The sequence below is a fragment of the Heterodontus francisci genome, chromosome 16, assembly GCF_036365525.1.
Source record: "Heterodontus francisci isolate sHetFra1 chromosome 16, sHetFra1.hap1, whole genome shotgun sequence".
Classification (NCBI taxonomy): Eukaryota; Metazoa; Chordata; class Chondrichthyes; order Heterodontiformes; family Heterodontidae; genus Heterodontus; species Heterodontus francisci.
The window spans coordinates 4,587,563-4,612,710 of record NC_090386.1 but is presented as its reverse complement, the minus strand read 5'-3'; positions in this window follow the sequence as shown (position 1 = coordinate 4,612,710).

Below are 25,148 nucleotides of genomic sequence, written 5' to 3'. Positions count from 1 at the left end.
AGATTGTCAGAGAGTGATAGAGAGTGTCAGCGAGTGTCAGAGAGTGTCAGAGAGAGATAGAGGGTGTCAGAGAGAGATAGTGTCAGAGAGTGTCAGAGAGTTTTAGTGAGTGTCAGTGAGTGTCAGGGAGTGATAGTGAGTGTCTGAGAGTGTCAGAGAGTGATAGTGAGTGTCAGAGAGATTCAGAGAGTTTCAGAGAGTGATATACAGTGATAGAGTGTTTTAGAGAGTGTCAAGGGTGATAGTGAGTGTTTGAGAGTGATAGAGAATGTCAGAGAGTGTCAGAGAGTGATAGAGAGTGTCTGAGAGTGGCAGAGAGTGATCGAGAGTGTCAGGGAGTGATAGTGAGTGTCAGAGAGTGTCACAGAGTGTCAGAGAGTGATAGAGAGTGTCAGAGAGAGGTAGAGAGAGCGTCAGAGAGTGATAGTGAGTGTCTGAGAGTGTCAAGAGTGTCAGAGAGTGATAGAGAGTGTCAGAGAGAGGTAGAGAGAGCGTCAGAGAGTGATAGTGAGTGTCTGAGAGTGTCAGAGGGAGGTAGAAAGTGTCAGAGAGTGATAGAGAGTGTCAGAGAGTGTCAGAGTGAGATAGAGTGTGTCAGGGAGTGATAGAGAGTGATAGAGAGTGATAGAGAGTGTCAGAGAGAGATAGAGAGTGTCAGAGAGTGATAGTGAGTGTCTGAGAGAGTCAGAGTGTGTCAGAGAGTGACAGGGAGTGTTAGAGAGTGATGGAGAGTGATGGAGAGTGCCAGAGAGAGTCAGAGAGTGTCAGAGATGAGATAGAGAGTGTCAGAGAGTGTCAGAGAGTGTCAGAAAGTGTCAGAGAGTGTCAGAAAGTGTCAGAGAGAGATAGAGAGTGTCAGAGAGTGATATTGAGTGTCTGAGAGTGTCAAAGAGTGTCAGAGAGGGATAGAGAGTGATAGAGAGAGTCAGAGAGTGTCAGAGAGTGATAGTGAGTGTCTGAGAGTGTCAGAGTGTGTCAGAGAGTGTCAGAGAGAGATAGTGAGTGATAGAGAGTGTCAGAGAGAGATAGAGAGTGTCAGAGATTGATAGTGAGTGTCAGAGAGTGTCAGAGAGTGATAGTGAGTGTCAGAGAGTGAAAGAGAGTGATCGAGAGTTTCAGAGAGTGATGGAGAGTGTCAGAGAGTCTGAGAGTGTCTGAGAGTGATAGAGACTGTCTGAGAGTGATAGAGACTGTCAGAGAGTGATAGAGACTGTCAGAGAGTGATAGAGAGTGTCAGAGAGTGTCAGAGAGTTATAGTGAGTGTCAGAGAGAGTCAGAGAGTGTCAGAGAGTGTCAGAGAGTGATATGGAGTGATATGGAGTGATAGAGAGTGTCAGAGAGAGATAGAGAGTGTCAGAGAGTGATAGTGAGTGTCTGAGAGTGTCAGAGAGTGTCGGAGAGTGTCAGAGAGTGATCGAGTGTGATAGAGAGTGATGGACAGTGTCAGAGAGTGTCAGAGTGTGATAGTGAGTGTCTGAGGGTGTCTGAGGTTGTCAGAGATTGTCAGAGAGTGTCAAAGAGTGGTAGAGAGTGTCAGAGAGTGGCAGAGAGTGATTATGAGTGTCTGAGAGTGTCAGAGTGTGATAGTGAGTGTCTGAGAGTGTCTGAGGGTGTCAGAGATTGTCAGAGAGTGTCAAAGAGTGGTAGAGAGTGTCAGAGAGTGGCAGAGAGTGATTGTGAGTGTCTGAGAGTGTCTGAGGGTGTCAGAGATTGTCAGAGAGTGTCAAAGAGTGGTAGAGAGTTTCAGAGAGTGGCAGAGAGTGATTGTGAGTGTCTGAGAGTGTCAGCGTGTGATAGTGAGTGTCTGAGAGTGTCTGAGGGTGTCAGAGATTGTCAGAGAGTGTCAAAGAGCGGTAGAGAGTGTCAGAGAGTGGCAGAGAGTGATTGTGAGTGGCTGAGAGTGTCAGAGTGTGATAGTGAGTGTCTGAGAGTGTCTGAGGGTGTCAGAGATTGTCAGAGAGTGTCAAAGAGTGGTAGAGAGTGTCAGAGAGTGGCAGAGAGTGATTGTGAGTGTATGAGAGTGTCAGAGAGTGTCAGAGAGTGACAGGGATTGTCAGAGAGTGATAGTGAGTGATAGAGAGTGTCTGAGAGTGTCTGAGAGTGTCTGAGAGTGTCTGAGATTGTCAGAGAGTGATAGAGAGTGTCAGCGAGTGTCAGTGAGTGTCAGAGGGAGATAGAGGGTGTCAGAGAGAGATAGTGTCAGAGAGTGTCAGAGAGTGATAGTGAGTGTCAGAGAGTGTCAGAGAGTGATAGTGAGTGTCTGAGAGTGTCAGAGAGTGATAGTGAGTGTCAGAGAGTTTCCGAGAGTGATATACAGTGATAGAGTGTTTCAGAGAGTGTCAGAGAGTGATAGTGAGTGTTTGAGAGTGATAGAGAATGTCAGAGAGTGTCAGAGAGTGATAGAGAGTGGCTGAGAGTGTCTGAGAGTGTCAGAGAGTGATAGTGAGTGTCAGAGAGTGTCAGAGAGTGATATCGAGGAACAGAGAGTGTCAGAGAATGTCAGAGAGTGATAGACAGTGATAGAGAGTGATAGAGAGTGTCAGAGGGTGTCAGAGAGAGTGTCAGAGAGTGACAGAGAGTGTCAAAGAGTGACAGTGTGAGTCTGAGAGTGTCTGAGATTGTCAGAGAGTGTCAGAGATTGTCAGAGAGCGTCAGAGAGTGTCAGAGAGTGTCAGAGAGTGTCAGAGAGTGATAGAGAGTGTCAGAGAGTGGCCGAGTTTGACAGAGAGTGGCAGAGAGTGATAGAGAGTGTCAGAGAGTGATAGTGAGTGTCAGAGAGTGTCAGAGAGTGTCAGAGAGTGTCAGAGCGGGATGGAGAGTGATAGAGAGTGTCAGAGAGTGATAGTGAGTGTCAGAGTGTGTCAGAGAGTGTCAGAGAGAGATAGTGAGTGATAGAGAGTGTCAGAGAGAGATAAAGAGTGTCAGAGAGTGATAGTGAGTGTCTGAGAGTGTCAGAGTGTGATAGTGAGTGTCTGAGAGTGTCTGAGGGTGTCAGAGATTGTCAGAGAGTGTCAAAGAGCGGTAGAGAGTGTCAGAGAGTGGCAGAGAGTGATTGTGAGTGTCTGAGAGTGTCAGAGTGTGATAGTGAGTGTTTGAGAGTGATAGAGAATGTCAGAGAGTGTCAGAGAGTGATAGAGAGTGTCTGAGAGTGTCTGAGAGTGATAGTGAGTGTCAGAGAGTGTCAGAGAGTGATATCGAGGAACAGAGAGTGTCAGAGAATGTCAGAGAGTGATAGACAGTGATAGAGAGTGATAGAGAGTGTCAGAGGGTGTCAGAGAGAGTGTCAGAGAGTGACAGAGAGTGTCAAAGAGTGACAGTGTGTGTCTGAGAGTGTCTGAGATAGTCAGAGAGTGTCAGAGATTGTCAGAGAGCGTCAGAGAGTGTCAGAGAGTGTCAGAGAGTGATAGAGAGTGTCAGAGAGTGGCCGAGTGTGACAGAGAGTGGCAGAGAGTGATAGAGAGTGTCAGAGAGTGATAGTGAGTGTCAATGAGTGTCAGAGAGTGATAGTGAGTGTCTGAGAGTGTCAGAGGGAGATAGAGGGTGTCAGAGAGAGATAGTGTCAGAGAGTGTCAGAGAGTGATAGTGAGTGTCAGAGAGTGTCAGAGAGTGATAGTGAGTGTCTGAGAGTGTCAGAGAGTGATAGTGAGTGTCAGAGAGTTTCCGAGAGTGATCTACAGTGATAGAGTGTTTCAGAGAGTGTCAGAGAGTGATAGTGAGTGTTTGAGAGTGTAGAGAATGTCAGAGAGTGTCAGAGAGTGATAGAGAGTGGCTGAGAGTGTCTGAGAGTGTCAGAGAGTGATAGTGAGTGTCAGAGAGTGTCAGAGAGTGATATCGAGGAACAGAGAGTGTCAGAGAATGTCAGAGAGTGATAGACAGTGATAGAGAGTGATAGAGAGTGTCAGAGGGTGTCAGAGAGAGTGTCAGAGAGTGACAGAGAGTGTCAAAGAGTGACAGTGTGAGTCTGAGAGTGTCTGAGATTGTCAGAGAGTGTCAGAGATTGTCAGAGAGCGTCAGAGAGTGTCAGAGAGTGTCAGAGAGTGTCAGAGAGTGATAGAGAGTGTCAGAGAGTGGCCGAGTGTGACAGAGAGTGGCAGAGAGTGATAGAGAGTGTCAGAGAGTGATAGTGAGTGTCAGAGAGTGTCAGAGAGTGTCAGAGAGTGTCAGAGCGGGATGGAGAGTGATAGAGAGTGTCAGAGAGTGATAGTGAGTGTCAGAGTGTGTCAGAGAGTGTCAGAGAGAGATAGTGAGTGATAGAGAGTGTCAGAGAGAGATAAAGAGTGTCAGAGAGTGATAGTGAGTGTCTGAGAGTGTCAGAGTGTGATAGTGAGTGTCTGAGAGTGTCTGAGGGTGTCAGAGATTGTCAGAGAGTGTCAAAGAGCGGTAGAGAGTGTCAGAGAGTGGCAGAGAGTGATTGTGAGTGTCTGAGAGTGTCAGAGTGTGATAGTGAGTGTTTGAGAGTGATAGAGAATGTCAGAGAGTGTCAGAGAGTGATAGAGAGTGTCTGAGAGTGTCTGAGAGTGATAGTGAGTGTCAGAGAGTGTCAGAGAGTGATATCGAGGAACAGAGAGTGTCAGAGAATGTCAGAGAGTGATAGACAGTGATAGAGAGTGATAGAGAGTGTCAGAGGGTGTCAGAGAGAGTGTCAGAGAGTGACAGAGAGTGTCAAAGAGTGACAGTGTGTGTCTGAGAGTGTCTGAGATAGTCAGAGAGTGTCAGAGATTGTCAGAGAGCGTCAGAGAGTGTCAGAGAGTGTCAGAGAGTGATAGAGAGTGTCAGAGAGTGGCCGAGTGTGACAGAGAGTGGCAGAGAGTGATAGAGAGTGTCAGAGAGTGATAGTGAGTGTCAATGAGTGTCAGAGAGTGATAGTGAGTGTCTGAGAGTGTCAGAGGGAGATAGAGGGTGTCAGAGAGAGATAGTGTCAGAGAGTGTCAGAGAGTGATAGTGAGTGTCAGAGAGTGTCAGAGAGTGATAGTGAGTGTCTGAGAGTGTCAGAGAGTGATAGTGAGTGTCAGAGAGTTTCCGAGAGTGATATACAGTGATAGAGTGTTTCAGAGAGTGTCAGAGAGTGATAGTGAGTGTTTGAGAGTGATAGAGAATGTCAGAGAGTGTCAGAGAGTGATAGAGAGTGGCTGAGAGTGTCTGAGAGTGTCAGAGAGTGATAGTGAGTGTCAGAGAGTGTCAGAGAGTGATATCGAGGAACAGAGAGTGTCAGAGAATGTCAGAGAGTGATAGACAGTGATAGAGAGTGATAGAGAGTGTCAGAGGGTGTCAGAGAGAGTGTCAGAGAGTGACAGAGAGTGTCAAAGAGTGACAGTGTGAGTCTGAGAGTGTCTGAGATTGTCAGAGAGCGTCAGAGAGTGTCAGAGAGTGTCAGAGAGTGTCAGAGAGTGTCAGAGATTGATAGAGAGTGTCAGAGAGTGGCCGAGTGTGACAGAGAGTGGCAGAGAGTGATAGAGAGTGTCAGAGAGAGATAGTGAGTGATAGAGACTGTCAGAGAGAGATAGAGAGTGTCAGAGAGTGATAGTGAGTGTCTGAGAGTGTCAGAGTGTGATAGTAAGTGTCTGAGAGTGTCTGAGGGTGTCAGAGATTGTCAGAGAGTGTCAAAGAGCGGTAGAGAGTGTCAGAGAGTGGCAGAGAGTGATTGTGAGTGTCTGAGAGTGTCAGAGTGTGATAGTGAGTGTTTGAGAGTGATAGAGAATGTCAGAGAGTGTCAGAGAGTGATAGAGAGTGTCTGAGAGTGTCTGAGAGTGTCAGAGAGTGATAGAGAGTGTCAGAGAGTGGCCGAGTGTGACAGAGAGTGGCAGAGAGTGATAGAGAGTGTCAGAGAGTGATAGTGAGTGTCAGAGAGTGTCAGAGAGTGTCAGAGCGGGATGGAGAGTGATAGAGAGTGTCAGAGAGTGATAGTGAGTGTCAGAGTGTGTCAGAGAGTGTCAGAGAGAGATAGTGAGTGATAGAGACTGTCAGAGAGAGATAGAGAGTGTCAGAGAGTGATAGTGAGTGTCTGAGAGTGTCAGAGTGTGATAGTGAGTGTCTGAGAGTGTCTGAGGGTGTCAGAGATTGTCAGAGAGTGTCAAAGAGCGGTAGAGAGTGTCAGAGAGTGGCAGAGAGTGATTGTGAGTGTCTGAGAGTGTCAGAGTGTGATAGTGAGTGTTTGAGAGTGATAGAGAATTTCAGAGAGTGTCAGAGAGTGATAGAGAGTGTCTGAGAGTGTCTGAGAGTGATAGTGAGTGTCAGAGAGTGTCAGAGAGTGATATCGAGGAACAGAGAGTGTCAGAGAATGTCAGAGAGTGATAGACAGTGATAGAGAGTGATAGAGAGTGTCAGAGGGTGTCAGAGAGAGTGTCAGAGAGTGACAGAGAGTGTCAAAGAGTGACAGTGTGTGTCTGAGAGTGTCTGAGATAGTCAGAGAGTGTCAGAGATTGTCAGAGATCGTCAGAGAGTGTCAGAGAGTGATAGTGAGTGTCAGAGAGTGTCAGAGAGTGTCAGAGAGTGTCAGAGCGGGATGGAGAGTGATAGAGAGTGTCAGAGAGTGTCAGAGAGTGTCAGAGAGAGATAGTGAGTGATAGAGTGAGTCAGAGAGAGATAGAGAGTGTCAGAGAGTGATAGTGAGTGTCAATGAGTGTCAGAGAGTGATAGTGAGTGTCTGAGAGTGTCAGAGTGTGTCAGAGAGTGTCAGAGAGAGATAGTGAGTGATAGAGTGAGTCAGAGAGAGATAGAGAGTGTCAGAGAGTGATAGTGAGTGTCAATGAGTTTCAGAGAGTGATAGTGAGTGTCAGAGAGTGTCAGAGTGTGGTAGAGAGTGTCAGAGAGTGGCAGAGAGTGATTGTGAGTGTCTGAGGGTGTCAGAGATTGTCAGAGAGTGTCAAAGAGTGGGAGAGAGTGTCAGAGAGTGGCAGAGAGTGATTGTGAGTGTCTGAGAGTGTCTGAGGGTGTCAGAGATTGTCAGAGAGTGTCAAAGAGTGGTAGAGAGTGTCAGAGAGTGGCAGAGAGTGATTGTGAGTGTCTGAGAGTGTCAGAGTGTGATAGTGAGTGTCTGAGAGTGTCTGAGGGTGTCAGAGATTGTCAGAGAGTGTCAAAGAGCGGTAGAGAGTGTCAGAGAGTGGCAGAGAGTGATTGTGAGTGTCTGAGAGTGTCAGAGTGTGATAGTGAGTGTCTGAGAGTGTCTGAGGGTGTCAGAGATTGTCAGAGAGTGTCAAAGAGTGGTAGAGAGTGTCAGAGAGTGGCAGAGAGTGATTGTGAGTGTCTGAGAGTGTCAGAGAGTGTCAGAGAGTGACAGAGATTGTCAGAGAGTGATAGTGAGTGATAGAGAGTGTCTGAGAGTGTCTGAGAGTGTCTGAGAGTGTCTGAGATTGTCAGAGAGTGATAGAGAGTGTCAGAAAGTGTCAGCGAGTGTCAGTGAGTGTCAGAGGGAGATAGAGGGTGTCAGAGAGAGATAGTGTCAGAGAGTGTCAGAGAGTGATAGTGAGTGTCAGAGAGTGTCAGAGAGTGATAGTGAGTGTCTGAGAGTGTCAGAGAGTGATAGTGAGTGTCAGAGAGTTTCCGAGAGTGATATACAGTGATAGAGTGTTTCAGAGAGTGTTTGAGAGTGATAGAGAATGTCAGAGAGTGTCAGAGAGTGATCGAGAGTGTCTGAGAGTGTCTGAGAGTGTCAGAGAGTGATAGTGAGTGTCAGAGAGTGTCAGAGAGTGATATCGAGGAACAGAGAGTGTCAGAGAATGTCAGAGAGTGATAGACAGTGATAGAGAGTGATAGAGAGTGTCAGAGGGTGTCAGAGAGTGTGTCAGAGTGTGACAGAGAGTGTCAAAGAGTGACAGTGTGTGTCTGAGAGTGTCTGAGATTGTCAGAGAGTGTCAGAGATTGTCAGAGAGCGTCAGAGAGTGTCAGAGAGTGTCAGAGAGTGTCAGAGAGTGATAGAGAGTTTCAGAGAGTGGCCGAGTGTGACAGAGAGTGGCAGAGAGTGATAGAGAGTGTCAGAGAGTGATAGTGAGTGTCAGAGAGTGTCAGAGAGTGTCAGAGAGTGTCAGAGCGGGATGGAGAGTGATAGAGAGTGTCAGAGAGTGTCAGAGAGTGATAGTGAGTGTCTGAGAGTGTCAGAGTGTGTCAGAGAGTGTCAGAGAGAGATAGTGAGTGATAGAGAGTGTCAGAGAGAGATAGAGAGTGTCAGAGAGTGATAGTGAGTGTCTGAGAGTGTCAGAGTGTGATAGTGAGTGTCTGAGAGTGTCTGAGGGTGTCAGAGATTGTCAGAGAGTGTCAAAGAGCGGTGGAGAGTGTCAGAGAGTGGCAGAGAGTGATTGTGAGTGTCTGAGAGTGTCAGAGTGTGATAGTGAGTGTCAGAGAGTGTCAGAGAGTGTCAGAGAGCGTCAGAGAGTGTCAGAGCGTGATGGAGAGTGATAGAGAGTGTCAGAGAGTGTCAGAGAGTGATAGTGAGTGTCTGAGAGTGTCAGAGTGTGTCAGAGAGTGTCAGAGAGAGATAGTGAGTGATAGAGAGAGTCAGAGAGAGATAGAGAGTGTCAGAGAGTGATAGTGAGTGTCAGAGAGTGCCAGAGAGTGATAGTGAGTGTCAGAGAGTGTCAGAGAGTGAAAGAGAGTGATCGAGAGTTTCAGAGAGTGATGGAGAGTGTCAGAGAGTCAGAGAGTGTCTGAGAGTGATAGAGACTGTCTGAGAGTGATAGAGACAGTCAGAGAGTGATAGAGAGTGTCAGAGAGTGTCAGAGAGTGATAGTGAGTGTCAGAGAGAGTCAGAGAGTGTCCGAGAGTTTCAGAGAGTGATATGGAGTCATATGGAGTGATAGAGAGTGTCAGAGAGAGATAGAGAGTGTCAGAGAGTGATAGTGAGTGTCAGAGAGTGTCAGAGAGTGTCGGAGAGTGTCAGAGAGTGATCGAGTGTGATAGAGAGTGATGGAGAGTGTCAGAGAGTGATCGAGTGTGATAGAGAGTGATGGAGAGTGATGGAGAGTGTCAGAGAGTGATCGAGTGTGATAGAGAGTGATGGAGAGTGTCAGAGAGTGTCAGAGTGTGATAGTGAGTGTCTGAGAGTGTCTGAGGGTGTCAGAGATTGTCAGAGAGTGTCAAAGAGTGGTAGAGAGTGTCAGAGAGTGGCAGAGAGTGATTGTGAGTGTCTGAGAGTGTCAGAGAGTGTCAGAGAGTGACAGAGATTGTCAGAGAGTGATAGTGAGTGATAGAGAGTGTCTGAGAGTGTCTGAGAGTTTCTGAGAGTGTCTGAGAGTGTCTGAGATTGTCAGAGAGTGATAGTGAGTGTCAGAGAGTGAGAGTGAGTGTCAGAGAGTGTCAGAGACTGATAGAGAGTGATAGAGAGTGTCAGAGAGTGAAAGTGAGTGGTAGAGAGTGATAGAGAGAGTCAGAGAGTGCCAGAGAGAGATAGAGAGTGTCAGAGAGTGTCAGAGAGAGATAGAGAGTGTCAGAGAGTGATAGTGAGTGTCTGAGAGTGTCAGAGAGTGTCAGAGAGTGTCAGAGAGTGATAGAGAGTGATAGAGTGTGATGGAGTGTGATGGAAAGTGTCAGAGAGTGTCTGAGAGTGTCAGATATTGTCAGAGAGTGTCAAAGAGTGATAGAGAGAGTCAGAGAGTGGCAGAGAGTGATTGTGAGCGTCTGAGAGTGTCAGAGAGTGTCAGAGAGTGACAGAGAGTGTCAGAGAGTGTCAGAGAGGGATAGTGAGTGATAGTGAGTGTCTGAGAGTGTCTGAGAGTGTCTGAGAGTGTTTGAGAGTGTCTGAGATTGTCAGAGAGTGTCAGAGCGTGATAGAGAGTGTCAGAGAGAGCCAGCGAGTGTCAGAGAGAGATAGAGAGTTTCAGAGAGAGATAGTGTCACAGAGTGTCACAGAGTGTCAGAGAGTGTCAGAGAGTGATAGTGATTGTCAGAGAGTGTCAGAGAGTGATAGTGTGTGTCTGACAGTGTCAGAGAGTGATAGTGAGTGTCAGAGATGTTCAGAGAGTGATAGAGAGTCTCAGAGACTATCAGAGAGTGATAGTGAGTATCAGAGTGATAGTGAGTTTCTGAGAGTGTCAGAGAGTGTCAGAGAGTGTCAGAGAGTGATAGAGAGAGTCAGAGAGCGATAGAGAGTGTCAGAGAGTGACAGAGAGTGTCAGAGAGTGTCAGAGATTGATAGTGAGTGTCGGAGAGTGTCAGAGAGTGATAGTGAGTGATAGTGAGTGATAGTGATTGATATGGAGTGATAGAGAGTGATAGAGAGTGATAGAGAGTGATGGAGAGTGATGGAGAGAGTCAGAGAGTGTCAGAGAGTGTCAGAGAGTGTCAGCAAGATATAGAGAGTGTCAGAGAGTGACAGTGAGTGTCAGAGAGTGTCAGAGAGTGATATGGAGTGATAGAGTGATAGAGAGTGACAGAGAGTGAAGGAGAGTGTCAGTGAGTGTCAGAGAGTGTCAGAGAGAGATAGAGAGTGTCAGAGAGAGATAGTGTCACAGAGTGTCAGAGAGTGTCAGAGAGTGATAGTGAGTGTCAGAGAGTGTCAGAGAGTGATAGTTAGTGTCTGAGAGTGTCAGAGAGTGATAGTGAGTGTTTGAGAGTGATAGAGAGTGTCAGAGAGTGTCAGGGAGTGATGGAGAGTGTCTCAGTTTGTCTGAGAGTGTCTGAGAGTGTCTGAGAGTGTCAGAGAGTGATAGTGAGTGTCAGAGAGTGTCAGAGAGTGATATAGAGGAACAGAGAGTGTCAGAGAATGTCAGAGAGTGATAGAGAGTGTCAGAGATTGTCAGAGAATGTCAGAGACTGTCAGAGAGTGCTAGAGAGTGTCAGAGAGTGGCCGAGGGTGATAGAGAGTGGCAGATAGTGATAGAGAGTGTCAGAGAGAGATAGAGAGTGTCAGAGAGTGATAGTGAGTGTCTGAGAGTGTCAGAGAGTGTCAGAGAGTGATAGAGGGTGATAGAGAGTGATGGAGAGTGTCAGAGAGTGTCAGAGTGTGATAGTGAGTGTCTGAGAGTGATAGAGAGTGTCAGACAGTGTCAGAGAGTGATAGAGAGCGTCAGAGAGTGATAAAGAATGTCAGACAGTGATAAAGAATGTCAGACACTGTGAGAGAGTGATAGAGAGTGTAAGAGAGTGTCAGAGAGTGATAGTGAGTGTCAGAGAGTGTCAGAGAGTGAGAGTGAGTGTCAGAGAGTGTCAGAGAGTGTCAGAGCGTGATAGTGAGTGTCAGAGAGTGATAGTCAGTGTCTGAGAGTATCTGAGAATGTCAGAGAGTGTCAGAGAGTGATAGTGAGTGTCAGAGAGTGATAGCGAGCATCAGAGAGTGTCAGAGAGTGTCAGAGAGTGATAGAGAGTGTCAGACAGTGTCAGAGAGTGTCAGAGAGTGATAGTGAGTGTCAGAGAGGGTCAGAGAGAGTCAGAGAGTGATAGAGAGTGTCAGAGAGGGTCAGAGAGTGATAGAGAGTGACAGAGAGTGTCAGAGAGTGTCAGAGAGTGTCAGAGAGTGATAGAGAGTATCAGACAGTGTCAGAGAGCGTCAGAGAGAGATAGAGAGTGTCAGAGAGTTATAGTGAGTGTCAGAGAGTGTCAGAGAGTGATAGCGAGTTTCAGAGAATGTCAGAGAGTGTCAGAGAGTGTCTGAGAGGGTCAGAGAGTGATAGTGAGTGTCAGAGAGTGTCAGAGAGTGATAGTGAGTGACAGAGAGTGATAGTGAGTGTCTGAGAGTATCTGAGAGTGTCAGAGAGTGTCAGAGAGTGATAGTGAGTGTCTGAGAGTATCAGAGACTGTCAGAAAGTGTCTGAGTGTGTCTGAGAGTGTCAGAGAGTGATAGTGAGTGATAGTGAGTGTCAGAGAGCGTCAGAGAGTGATATAGAGGAACAGAGAGAGTCAGAGAATGTCAGAGAGTGTCAGAGAGTGTCAGAGAGTGTCAGAGAGTGTGTCAGAGAGTGTGTCAGAGGGTGTCAGAGAGTGATAGAGAGTGTCAAAGAGTGACAGTGAGTGTCTGAGAGTGTCTGAGAGTGTCTGAGATTGTCAGAGATTGTCAGAGAGTGTCAGAGATTGTCAGAGAGTGTCAGAGAGTGTCAGAGAGTGGCAGAGATTGATACAGAGTGTCAGAGAGTGATAGTGAGTGTCAGAGAGTGTCAGAGAGTGTCAGAGAGTGTCAGAGAGTGTCAGAGGTCGAGAGCGTCAGAGAGTGATAGTGAGTGTCTGAGAGTGTCAGAGAGAGGTAGAGAGCGTCAGAGAGTGATAGTGAGTGTCGGAGAGTGTCAGAGAGAGATAGAGATTGATAGAGAGTGATAGAGAGTGTCAGAGAGTGATAGTGAGTGTCTAAGAGTGTCAGAGAGTGTAAGAGAGTGATAGAGAGTGATGGAGTGCTATAGAGAGTGTCAGAGAGTGTCAGAGAGTGTCAGCGAGAGTCAAACAGTGATAGTGAGTGTCTAAGAGTGTCAGAGAGTGTAAGAGTGATCGTGAGTGTCAGAGAGTGATAGTGAGTGTCTGAGAGTGTCAGAGAGTGATAGAGATTGTCAGAGAGTGATAGAGTGTGTCAGAGAGTATCAGAGAGTAATACTGAGTGTCAGAGTGATAGTGAGATTCTGAGAGTGTCAGAGAGTGTCAGAGAGTGTCAGAGAGTGTCAGAGAATGATAGAGTGCGATAGACAGTGTCAGAGAGTGTCAGAGAGTGTCAGAGAGTGATAGTGAGCATCAGAGAGTGTCTGAGAGTGTCAGAGAGTGTCAAGGCATGTCAGAGAGTGATAGAGAGCATCAGAGAGTGATAGTGAGTCTCTGAGATTGTCAGAGAGTGTTCAGAGAGTGATGGAGAGTGAGCGAGAGTGTCAGAGATTGTCAGAGAGTGTCAGAGTGATAGTGAGATTCTGAGAGTGTCAGAGAGTGTCAGACAGTGTCAGAGAATGATAGAGTGCGATAGACAGTGTCAGAGAGTGTCAGAGAGTGTCAGAGAGTGTCAGAGAGTGATAGTGAGTATCAGAGAGTGTCTGAGAGTGTCAGAGAGTGTCAGAGATTGTCAGAAAGTGTCAGAAAGTGACAGAGAGTGACAGAGAGTGACAGAGAGTGACAGAGAGTGTCAGAGAGTGTCAGAGAGTGATAGCGATTGTCAGAGAGTGATAGATGAGTGACAGAGAGTACCAGAGAGTGATAGTGAGTGTCTGAGATTGTCAGAGAGTGTCAGAGAGTGATAGAGAGTGTCAGAGAGTGTCAGAGGTCGAGAGCGTCAGAGAGTGATAGTGAGTGTCTGAGAGTGTCAGAGAGAGGTAGAGAGCGTCAGAGAGTGATAGTGAGTGTCGGAGAGTGATAGTGAGTGTCAGAGAGTGTCAGAGAGTGTCAGAGGTCGAGAGCGTCAGAGAGTGATAGTGAGTGTCTGAGAGTGTCAGAGAGAGATAGAGATTGATAGAGAGTGTCAGAGAGTGTCAGAGAGTGATAGTGAGTGTCTAAGAGTGTCAGAGAGTGTAAGAGTGATAGTGAGTGTCAGAGAGTGATAGTGAGTGTCTGAGAGTGTCAGAGAGTGATAGAGATTGTCAGAGAGTGATAGAGTGTGTCAGAGAGTATCAGAGAGTAATAATGAGTGTCAGAGTGATAGTGAGATTCTGAGAGTGTCAGAGAGTGTCAGACAGTGTCAGAGAATGATAGAGTGCGATAGACAGTGTCAGAGAGTGTCAGAGAGTGTCAGAGAGTGTCAGAGAGTGTCAGAGAGTGATAGTGAGTATCAGCGAGTGTCTGAGAGTGTCAGAGAGTGTCAAGGCATGTCAGAGAGTGATAGAGAGTATCAGAGAGTGATAGTGAGTGTCTGAGATTGTCAGAGAGTGTTCAGAGAGTGATGGAGAGTGAGCGAGAGTGTCAGAGAGTGTCAGCGAGAGATAGAGAGTGTCAGAGAGTGACAGTGAGTGTCAGAGAGTGTCAGAGAGTGATATGGAGTGATAGAGTGATAGAGAGTGATAGAGAGTGAAGGAGCGTGTCAGTGAGTGTCAGAGAGTGTCAGAGAGAGATAGAGAGTGTCAGAGAGTGTCAGAGAGTGATAGTGAGTGTTTGAGAGTGATAGAGAGTGTCAGAGAGTGTCAGGGAGTGATGGAGAGTGTCTCAGTGTGTCTGAGAGTGTCTGAGAGTGTCTGAGAGTGTCATAGAGTGATAGTGAGTGTCAGAGAGTGTCAGAGAGTGATATAGAGGAACAGAGAGTGTCAGAGAATGTCAGAGAGTGATAGAGAGTGTCAGAGATTGTCAGAGAATGTCAGAGATTGTCAGAGAGTGTCAGAGAGTGTCAGAGAGTGCTAGAGAGTGTCAGAGAGTGGCCGAGGGTGATAGAGAGTGTCAGATAGTGATAGAGAGTGTCAGAGAGAGATAGAGAGTGTCAGAGAGTGATAGTGAGTGTCTGAGAGTGTCAGAGAGTGTCAGAGAGTGATAGAGGGTGATAGAGAGTGATGGAGAGTGTCAGAGAGTGTCAGAGTGTGATAGTGAGTGTCTGAGAGTTTCAGAGACTGTCAGAAAGTGTCTGAGTGTGTCTGAGAGTGTCAGAGAGTGATAGTGAGTGATAGTGAGTGTCAGAGAGCGTCAGAGAGTGATATAGAGGAACAGAGAGTGTAAGAGAATGTCAGAGAGTGTCAGAGAGTGTGTCAGAGGGTGTCAGAGAGTGATAGAGAGTGTCAAAGAGTGACAGTGAGTGTCTGAGAGTGTATGAGAGTGTCTGAGATTGTCAGAGATTGTCAGAGAGTGTCAGAGAGTGTCAGAGAGTGGAAGAGATTGATACAGAGTGTCAGAGAGTGATAGTGAGTGTCAGAGAGTGTCAGAGAGTGTCAGAGAGTGTCAGAGAGTGTCAGAGTTCGAGAGCGTCAGAGAGTGATAGTGAGTGTCTGAGAGTGTCAGAGAGAGGTAGAGAGCGTCAGGGAGTGATAGTGAGTGTCGGAGAGTGTCAGAGAGAGATAGAGATTGATAGAGAGTGATAGAGAGTGTCAGAGAGTGATAGTGAGTGTCTAAGAGTGTCAGAGAGTGTAAGAGAGTGATAGAGAGTGATGGAGTGCTATAGAGAGTGTCAGAGAGTGTCAGAGAGTGTCAGCGAGAGTCAGACAGTGATAGTGAGTGTCTAAGAGTGTCAGAGAGTGTAAGAGTGATAGTGAGTGTCAGAGAGTGATAGTGAGTGTCTGAGAGTGTCAGAGAGTGATAGAGATTGTCAGAGAGTGATAGAGTGTGTCAGAGAGTATCAGAGAGTAATACTGAGTGTCAGAGTGATAGTGAGATTCTGAGAGTGTCAGAGAGTGTCAGAGAATGATAGAGTGCGATAGAAATTGTCAGAGAGTGTCAGAGAGTGTCAGAGAGTGATAGTGAGTATCAGAGAGTGTCTGAGAGTGTCAGAGATTGTCAGAGAGTGTCAGAGAGTGATGGAGAGTGAGCGAGAGTGTCAGAGATTGTCAGAGAGTGTCAGAGTGATAGTGAGATTCTGAGAGTGTCAGAGAGTGTCAGACAGTGTCAGAGAATGATAGAGTGCGATAGACAGTGTCAGAGAGTGTCAGAGAGTGTCAGAGAGTGATAGTGAGTATCAGAGAGTGTCTGAGAGTGTCAGAGAGTGTCAGAGAGTGTCAGAGTGTCAGAAAGTGTCAGAAAGTGACAGAGAGTGACAGAGAGTGACAGAGAGTGTCAGAGAGCGTCAGAGAGTGATAGCGATTGTCAGAGAGTGATAGAGAGTGACAGAGAGTACCAGAGAGTGATAGTGAGTGTCTGAGATTGTCAGAGAGTGTCAGAGAGTGATAGAGAGTGTCAGAGAGTGATCGTGAGTGTCTGAGATAGTCAGAGAGTGTTCAGAGAGTGATGGAGAGTGAGCGAGAGTGTCAGAGAATGTCAGAGAGTGTCAGAGAGTGTCAGAGAGTGACAGAGAATGTCAGAGATTGTCAGAGAGTGTCAGAAAGTGTCAGAAAGTGACAGAGAGTGACAGAGAGTGACAGAGAGTGTCAGAGAGTGTCAGAGAGTGATAGCGATTGTCAGAGAGTGATAGTGAGTGACAGAGAGTACCAGAGAGTGATAGTGAGTGTCTGAGATTGTCAGAGAGTGTCAGAGAGTGATAGAGAGTGTCAGAGAGTGTCAGAGAGTGATAGAGAGTTTCAGAGAGATATAGTGAGTGTGTGAGAGAGTCAGAGAGTGTCAGAGAGTGATATAGAGGAACAGAGAGTGTCAGAGAAATGCAGAGAGTGATAGAGAGTGTCAGAGAGTGTGTCAGAGAGTGATAGTGAGTGTCAAAGAGTGACAGTGAGTGTTTGAGAGTGTCTGAGATTGTCAGAGATTGTCAGAGAATGTCAGAGAGTGCTAGAGAGTGTCAGAGAGTGGCCGAGGGTGATAGAGAGTGGCAGAGAGTGATAGAGAGTGTCAGAGAGAGATGGAGAGTGTCAGAGAGTGATAGTGAGTGTCTGAGAGTGTCAGAGAGTGTCAGAGAGTGTCAGAGAGTGTCAGAGAGTGATAGAGGGTGATAGAGAGTGATGGAGAGTGTCAGAGAGTGTCAGAGTCTGATAGTGAGTGTCTGAGAGTTTCAGAGAGTGCCAGAGAGTGTCAGAGAGTGTCGGAGAGTGGCCGAGAGTGATAGAGAGTGTCAGAGAGTGGACGAGTGTGATAGAGAGTGGCAGAGAGTGATAGAGAGTGTCCGAGAGTGATAGTGAGTGTCAGAGAGTGTCAGAGAGTGTCAGAGAGTGATAGAGAGTGTCAGAGAGAGGTAGAGAGAGGGTCAGAGAGTGATAGTGAGTGTCAGAGTGTGTCAGAGAGTGTCAGAGAGTGATAGAGAGTGATAGAGAGTGTCAGAGAGAGGTAGAGAGAGCGTCAGAGAGTGATAGTGAGTGTCTGAGAGTGTCAGAGAGTGATAGAGAGTGACAGAGAGTGTCAGAGAGTGTCAGAGAGTGATAGAGATTGTCAGAGAGTGATCGTGAGTGACAGAGAGTACCAGAGAGTGATAGTGAGTGTCTGAGATTGTCAGAGAGTGTCAGAGAGTGATAGAGAGTGTCAGAGACTGTCAGAGAGTGATAGAGAGTTTCAGAGAGATATAGTGAGTGTGTGAGAGAGTCAGAGAGTGTCAGAGAGTGATATAGAGGAACAGAGAGTGTCAGAGAATTGCAGAGAGTGATAGAGAGTGTCAGAGAGTGTCAGAGAGTGTCAGAGAGTGTGTCAGAGAGTGTCAGAGAGTGTCAAGGCATGTCAGAGAGTGATAGAGAGTATCAGAGAGTGATAGTGAGTGTCTGAGATTGTCAGAGAGTGTTCAGAGAGTGATGGAGAGTGAGCGAGAGTGTCAGAGAGTGTCAGCGAGAGATAGAGAGTGTCAGAGAGTGACAGTGAGTGTCAGAGAGTGTCAGAGAGTGATATGGAGTGATAGAGTGATAGAGAGTGATAGAGAGTGAAGGAGCGTGTCAGTGAGTGTCAGAGAGTGTCAGAGAGAGATAGAGAGTGGCAGAGAGTGTCAGAGAGTGATAGTGAGTGTTTGAGAGTGATAGAGAGTGTCAGAGAGTGTCAGGGAGTGATGGAGAGTGTCTCAGTGTGTCTGAGAGTGTCTGAGAGTGTCTGAGAGTGTCATAGAGTGATAGTGAGTGTCAGAGAGTGTCAAGGCATGTCAGAGAGTGATAGAGAGTATCAGAGAGTGATAGTGAGTGTCTGAGATTGTCAGAGAGTGTTCAGAGAGTGATGGAGAGTGAGCGAGAGTGTCAGAGAGTGTCAGCGAGAGATAGAGAGTGTCAGAGAGTGACAGTGAGTGTCAGAGAGTGTCAGAGAGTGATATGGAGTGATAGAGTGATAGAGAGTGATAGAGAGTGAAGGAGCGTGTCAGTGAGTGTCAGAGAGTGTCAGAGAGAGATAGAGAGTGTCAGAGAGAGATAGTGTCACAGAGTGTCAGAGAGTGTCAGAGAGTGATAGTGAGTGTCTGAGAGTGTCAGAGAGTGATAGTGAGTGTTTGAGAGTGATAGAGAGTGTCAGAGAGTGTCAGGGAGTGATGGAGAGTGTCAGAGAGAGATAGAGAGTGTCAGAGAGTGATAGTGAGTGTCTGAGAGTGTCAGAGTGTGTCAGAGAGTGTCAGAGAGTGATAGAGGGTGATAGAGAGTGATGGAGAGCGTCAGAGAGTTTCAGAGAGTGCCAGAGAGTGTCAGAGAGTGTCAGAGAGTGGCCGAGTGTGATAGAGAGTGTCAGAGAGTGGCCGAGTGTGATAGAGAGTGGCAGAGAGTGATAGAGAGTGTCAGAGAGTGATAGTGAGTGTCAGAGAGTGTCAGAGAGTGTCAGAGAGTGATAGAGAGTGTCAGAGAGAGGTAGAGAGAGGGTCAGAGAGTGATAGTGAGTGTCAGAGTGTGTCAGAGAGTGTCAGAGAGTGATAGAGAGTGATAGAGAGTGTCAGAGAGAGGTAGAGAGAGCGTCAGAGAGTGTTAGTGAGTGTCTGAGAGTGATAGAGACTGTCAGAGAGTGATGGAGAGTGATCGAGAGTGTCAGAGAGTGATAGAGAGTGTCAGAGAGTGTCAGGGAGTGATGGAGAGTGTCTCAGTGTGTCTGAGAGTGTCTGAGAGTGTCTGAGAGTGTCTGAGAGTGTCAGAGAGTGATAGTGAGTGTCAGAGAGTGTCAGAGAGTGATATAGAGGAACAGAGAGTGTCAGAGAATGTCAGAGAGTGATAGAGAGTGTCAGAGATTGTCAGAGAATGTCAGAGATTGTCAGAGAGTGTCAGAGAGTGTCAGAGAGTGCTAGAGAGTGTCAGATAGTGGCCGAGGGTGATAGAGAGTGGCAGAGAGTGATAGAGGGTGTCAGAGAGAGATAGAGAGTGTCAGAGAGTGATAGTGAGTGTCTGAGAGTGTCAGAGAGTGTCAGAGAGTGATAGAGGGTGATAGAGAGTGATGGAGAGTGTCAGAGAGTGTCAGAGTGTGATAGTGAGTGTCTGAGAGTTTCAGAGACTGTCAGAGAGTGCCAGAGAGTGTCAGAGAGTGTCAGAGAGTGTCAGAGAGTGGCCGAGTGTGATAGAGAGTGTCAGAGAGTGGCCGAGTGTGATAGAGTGTGGCAGAGAGTGATAGAGAGTGTCAGAGTGTGATAGTGAGTGTCAGAGAGTGTCAGAGAGTGTCAGAGAGTGATAGAGAGTGTCAGAGAGAGGTAGAGAGAGGGTCAGAGAGTGATCGTGAGTGTCAGAGAGTGTCAGAGAGTGATGTAGAGGAACAGAGAGTGTCAGAGAGTGTCAGAGTGTGATGGTGAGTGTCTGAGAGTGTCTGAAAGTGTCTGAGTGTGTCTGAGAGTGTCAGAGAGTGATAGTGAGTGATAGTGAGTGTCAGAGAGCGTCAGAGAGTGATATAGAGGAACAGAGAGTGTCAGAGAATGTCAGAGAGTGTCAGAGAGTGTCAGAGAGTGTCAGAGAGTGTGTCAGAGGTTGTCAGAGAGTGATAGAGAGGGTCAAAGAGTGACAGTGAGTGTCTGAGAGTGTCTGAGAGTGTCTGAGATTGTCAGAGATTGTCAGAGAGTGTCAGAGATTGTCAGAGATTGTCAGAGAGTGTCAGAGGTCGAGAGCGTCAGAGAGTGATAGTGAGTGTCTGAGAGTGTCAGAGAGAGGTAGAGAGCGTCAGAGAGTGATAGTGAGTGTCGGAGAGTGATAGTGAGTGTCAGAGAGTGTCAGAGAGTGTCAGAGGTCGAGAGCGTCAGAGAGTGATAGTGAGTGTCTGAGAGTGTCAGAGAGAGGTAGAGAGCGTCAGAGAGTGACAGTGAGTGTCGGAGAGTGTCAGAGAGAGATAGAGATTGATAGAGAGTGTCAGAGAGTGTCAGAGAGTGATAGTGAGTGTCTAAGAGTGTCAGAGAGTGTAAGAGTGATAGTGAGTGTCAGAGAGTGATAGTGAGTGTCTGAGAGTGTCAGAGAGTGATAGAGATTGTCAGAGAGTGATAGAGTGTGTCAGAGAGTATCAGAGAGTAATAATGAGTGTCAGAGTGATAGTGAGATTCTGAGAGTGTCAGAGAGTGTCAGACAGTGTCAGAGAATGATAGAGTGCGATAGACAGTGTCAGAGAGTATCAGCGAGTGTCTGAGAGTGTCAGAGAGTGTCAAGGCATGTCAGAGAGTGATAGAGAGTATCAGAGAGTGATAGTGAGTGTCTGAGATTGTCAGAGAGTGTTCAGAGAGTGATGGAGAGTGAGCGAGAGTGTCAGAGATTGTCAGAGAGTGTCAGAGAGTGTCAGAGAGTGACAGAGAGTGTCAGAGATTGTCAGAGAGTGTCAGAAAGTGTCAGAAAGTGACAGAGAGTGACAGAGAGTGTCAGAGAGTGTCAGAGAGTGATAGAGATTGTCAGAGAGTGATAGTGAGTGACAGAGAGTACCAGAGAGTGATAGTGAGTGTCTGAGATTGTCAGAGAGTGTCAGAGAGTGATAGAGAGTGTCAGAGAGTGTCAGAGAGTGATAGAGAGTTTCAGAGAGATATAGTGAGTGTGTGAGAGAGTCAGACAGTGTCAGAGAGTGATATAGAGGAACAGAGAGTGTCAGAGAATTGCAGAGAGTGATAGAGAGTGTCAGAGAGTGTCAGAGAATGTCAGAGAGTGTCAGAGGGTGTGTCAGAGAGTGTCAGAGAGTGTGTCAGAGAGTGTCAGAGAGTGATAGAGAGTGTCAGAGAGAGGTAGAGAGAGGGTCAGAGAGTGATAGTGAGTGTCAGAGTGTGTCAGAGAGTGTCAGAGAGTGATAGAGAGTGATAGAGAGTGTCAGAGAGAGGTAGAGAGAGCGTCAGAGAGTGTTAGTGAGTGTCTGAGAGTGTCAGAGAGTGATAGAGAGTGATAGAGAGTGTCAGAGAGTGATGGAGAGTGTCAGAGAGTCAGAGAGTGTCTGAGAGTGATAGAGACTGTCAGAGAGTGATGGAGAGTGATCGAGAGTGTCAGAGAGTGATAGAGAGTGTCAGAGAGTGTCAGGGAGTGATGGAGAGTGTCTCAGTGTGTCTGAGAGTGTCTGAGAGTGTCTGAGAGTGTCTGAGAGTGTCAGAGAGTGATAGTGAGTGTCAGAGAGTGTCAGAGAGTGATATAGAGGAACAGAGAGTGTCAGAGAATGTCAGAGAGTGATAGAGAGTGTCAGAGATTGTCAGAGAATGTCAGAGATTGTCAGAGAGTGTCAGAGAGTGTCAGAGAGTGCTAGAGAGTGTCAGAGAGTGGCCGAGGGTGATAGAGAGTGGCAGAGAGTGATAGAGGGTGTCAGAGAGAGATAGAGAGTGTCAGAGAGTGATAGTGAGTGTCTGAGAGTGTCAGAGAGTGTCCGAGAGTGATAGAGGGTGATAGAGAGTGATGGAGAGTGTCAGAGAGTGTCAGAGTGTGATAGTGAGTGTCTGAGAGTTTCAGAGACTGTCAGAGAGTGCCAGAGAGTGTCAGAGAGTGTCAGAGAGTGTCAGAGAGTGGCCGAGTGTGATAGAGAGTGTCAGAGAGTGGCCGAGTGTGATAGAGTGTGGCAGAGAGTGATAGAGAGTGTCAGAGAGTGATAGTGAGTGTCAGAGAGTGTCAGAGAGTGTCAGAGAGTGATAGAGAGTGTCAGAGAGAGGTAGAGAGAGGGTCAGAGAGTGATCGTGAGTGTCAGAGAGTGTCAGAGAGTGATATAGAGGAACAGAGAGTGTCAGAGAGTGTCAGAGTGTGATAGTGAGTTTCTGAGAGTGTTTGAGAGTGATAGAGACAGTCAGAGAGTGTCAGGGAGTGATGGAGAGTGTCTCAGAGTGTCTGAAAGTGTCTGAGTGTGTCTGAGAGTGTCAGAGAGTGATAGTGAGTGATAGTGAGTGTCAGAGAGCGTCAGAGAGTGATATAGAGGAACAGAGAGTGTCAGAGAATGTCAGAGAGTGTCAGAGAGTGTCAGAGAGTGTTAGAGAGTGTGTCAGAGGTTGTCAGAAAGTGATAGAGAGTGTCAAAGAGTGACAGTGAGTGTCTGAGAGTGTCTGAGAGTGTCTGAGATTGTCAGAGATTGTCAGAGAGTGTCAGAGATTGTCAGAGAGTGTCAGAGGTCGAGAGCGTCAGAGAGTGATAGTGAGTGTCTGAGAGTGTCAGAGAGAGGTAGAGAGCGTCAGAGAGTGATAGTGAGTGTCGGAGAGTGATAGTGAGTGTCAGAGAGTGTCAGAGAGTGTCAGAGGTCGAGAGCGTCAGAGAGTGATAGTGAGTGTCTGAGAGTGTCAGAGAGAGGTAGAGAGCGTCAGAGAGTGACAGTGAGTGTCGGAGAGTGTCAGAGAGAGATAGAGATTGATAGAGAGTGTCAGAGAGTGTCAGAGAGTGATAGTGAGTGTCTAAGAGTGTCAGAGAGTGTAAGAGTGATAGTGAGTGTCAGAGAGTGATAGTGAGTGTCTGAGAGTGTCAGAGAGTGATAGAGATTGTCAGAGAGTGATAGAGTGTGTCAGAGAGTATCAGAGAGTAATAATGAGTGTCAGAGTGATAGTGAGATTCTGAGAGTGTCAGAGAGGGTCAGACAGTGTCAGAGAATGATAGAGTGCGATAGACAGTGTCAGAGAGTATCAGCGAGTGTCTGAGAGTGTCAGAGAGTGTCAAGGCATGTCAGAGAGTGATAGAGAGTATCAGAGAGTCATAGTGAGTGTCTGAGATTGTCAGAGAGTGTTCAGAGAGTGATGGAGAGTGAGCGAGAGTGTCAGAGATTGTCAGAGAGTGTCAGAGAGTGTCAGAAGTGACAGAGAGTGTCAGAGATTGTCAGAGAGTGTCAGAAAGTGTCAGAAAGTGACAGAGAGTGACAGAGAGTGACAGAGAGTGTCAGAGAGTGTCAGAGAGTGATAGAGATTGTCAGAGAGTGACAGAGAGTGACAGAGAGTACCAGAGAGTGATAGTGAGTGTCTGAGATTGTCAGAGAGTGTCAGAGAGTGATAGAGAGTGTCAGAGAGTGTCAGAGAGTGATAGAGAGTTTCAGAGAGATATAGTGAGTGTGTGAGAGAGTCAGACAGTGTCAGAGAGTGATATAGAGGAACAGAGAGTGTCAGAGAATTGCAGAGAGTGATAGAGAGTGTCAGAGAGTGTCAGAGAGTGTCAGAGAGTGTCAGAGGGTGTGTCAGAGAGTGTCAGAGAGTGTGTCAGAGAGTGTCAGAGAGTGATAGAGAGTGTCAGAGAGAGGTAGAGAGAGGGTCAGAGAGTGATAGTGAGTGTCAGAGTGTGTCAGAGAGTGTCAGAGAGTGATAGAGAGTGATAGAGAGTGTCAGAGAGAGGTAGAGACAGCGTCAGAGAGTGTTAGTGAGTGTCTGAGAGTGTCAGAGAGTGATAGAGAGTGATAGAGAGTGTCAGAGAGTGATGGAGAGTGTCAGAGAGTCAGAGAGTGTCTGAGAGTGATAGAGACTGTCAGAGAGTGATGGAGAGTGATCGAGAGTGTCAGAGAGTGATAGAGAGTGTCAGAGAGTGTCAGGGAGTGATGGAGAGTGTCTCAGTGTGTCTGAGAGTGTCTGAGAGTGTCTGAGAGTGTCTGAGAGTGTCAGAGAGTGATAGTGAGTGTCAGAGAGTGTCAGAGAGTGATATAGAGGAACAGAGAGTGTCAGAGAATGTCAGAGAGTGATAGAGAGTGTCAGAGATTGTCAGAGAATGTCAGAGATTGTCAGAGAGTGTCAGAGAGTGTCAGAGAGTGCTAGAGAGTGTCAGAGAGTGGCCGAGGGTGATAGAGAGTGGCAGAGAGTGATAGAGGGTGTCAGAGAGAGATAGAGAGTGTCAGAGAGTGATAGTGAGTGTCTGAGAGTGTCAGAGAGTGTCAGAGAGTGATAGAGGGTGATAGAGAGTGATGGAGAGTGTCAGAGAGTGTCAGAGTGTGATAGTGAGTGTCTGAGAGTTTCAGAGACTGTCAGAGAGTGCCAGAGAGTGTCAGAGAGTGTCAGAGAGTGTCAGAGAGTGGCCGAGTGTGATAGAGAGTGTCAGAGAGTGGCCGAGTGTGATAGAGTGTGGCAGAGAGTGATAGAGAGTGTCAGAGAGTGATAGTGAGTGTCAGAGAGTGTCAGAGAGTGTCAGAGAGTGATAGAGAGTGTCAGAGAGAGGTAGAGAGAGGGTCAGAGAGTGATCGTGAGTGTCAGAGAGTGTCAGAGAGTGATATAGAGGAACAGAGAGTGTCAGAGAGTGTCAGAGTGTGATAGTGAGTTTCTGAGAGTGTTTGAGAGTGATAGAGACAGTCAGAGAGTGTCAGGGAGTGATGGAGAGTGTCTCAGAGTGTCTGAAAGTGTCTGAGTGTGTCTGAGAGTGTCAGAGAGTGATAGTGAGTGATAGTGAGTGTCAGAGAGCGTCAGAGAGTGATATAGAGGAACAGAGAGTGTCAGAGAATGTCAGAGAGTGTCAGAGAGTGTCAGAGAGTGTTAGAGAGTGTGTCAGAGGTTGTCAGAGAGTGATAGAGAGTGTCAAAGAGTGACAGTGAGTGTCTGAGAGTGTCTGAGAGTGTCTGAGATTGTCAGAGATTGTCAGAGAGTGTCAGAGATTGTCAGAGAGTGTCAGAGGTCGAGAGCGTCAGAGAGTGATAGTGAGTGTCTGAGAGTGTCAGAGAGAGTCAGACAGTGTCAGAGAGTGATATAGAGGAACAGAGAGTGTCAGAGAATTGCAGAGAGTGATATAGAGTGTCAGAGAGTGTCAGAGAGTGTCAGAGAGTGTCAGAGAGTGTGTCAGAGAGTGTGTCAGAGAGTGTCAGAGAGTGAGTCAGAGAGTGTCAGAGAGTGATAGTGAGTGTCAAAGAGTGACAGTGAGTGTTTGAGAGTGTCTGAGATTGACAGTGAGTGTTTGAGAGTGTCTGAGATTGTCAGAGAATGTCAGAGAGTGCTAGAGAGTGTCAGAGAGTGGCCGAGGGTGATAGAGAGTGGCAGAGAGTGATAGAGAGTGTCAGAGAGTGATAGAGGGTGATAGAGAGTGATGGAGAGTGTCAGAGAGTGTCAGAGTGTGATAGTGAGTGTCTGAGAGTTTCAGAGAGTGTCAGAGAGTGGCCGAGTGTGATAGAGAGTGTCAGAGAGTGGCCGAGTGTGATAGAGAGTGTCAGAGAGTGATAGTGATTGTCAGAGAGTGTCTGAGATTGTCAGAGAGTGTCAGAGAGTGTCAGAGAGAGTCAGAGAGAGTCAGAGAGAGTCAGAGAGTGATAGACAGTGTCAGAGTGTGATAGTGTGTGTCTGAGAGTGTCAGAGTGTGTCAGAGAGTGATATAGAGTGTCAGAGAGTGATAGAGAGTGTCAGAGAGGGATAGTGAGTGTCAGAGAGTGATAGTGAGAGTCAGAGAGTGATAGTGAGTGTCAGAGAATGGTAGAGAGTGTCAGAGAGT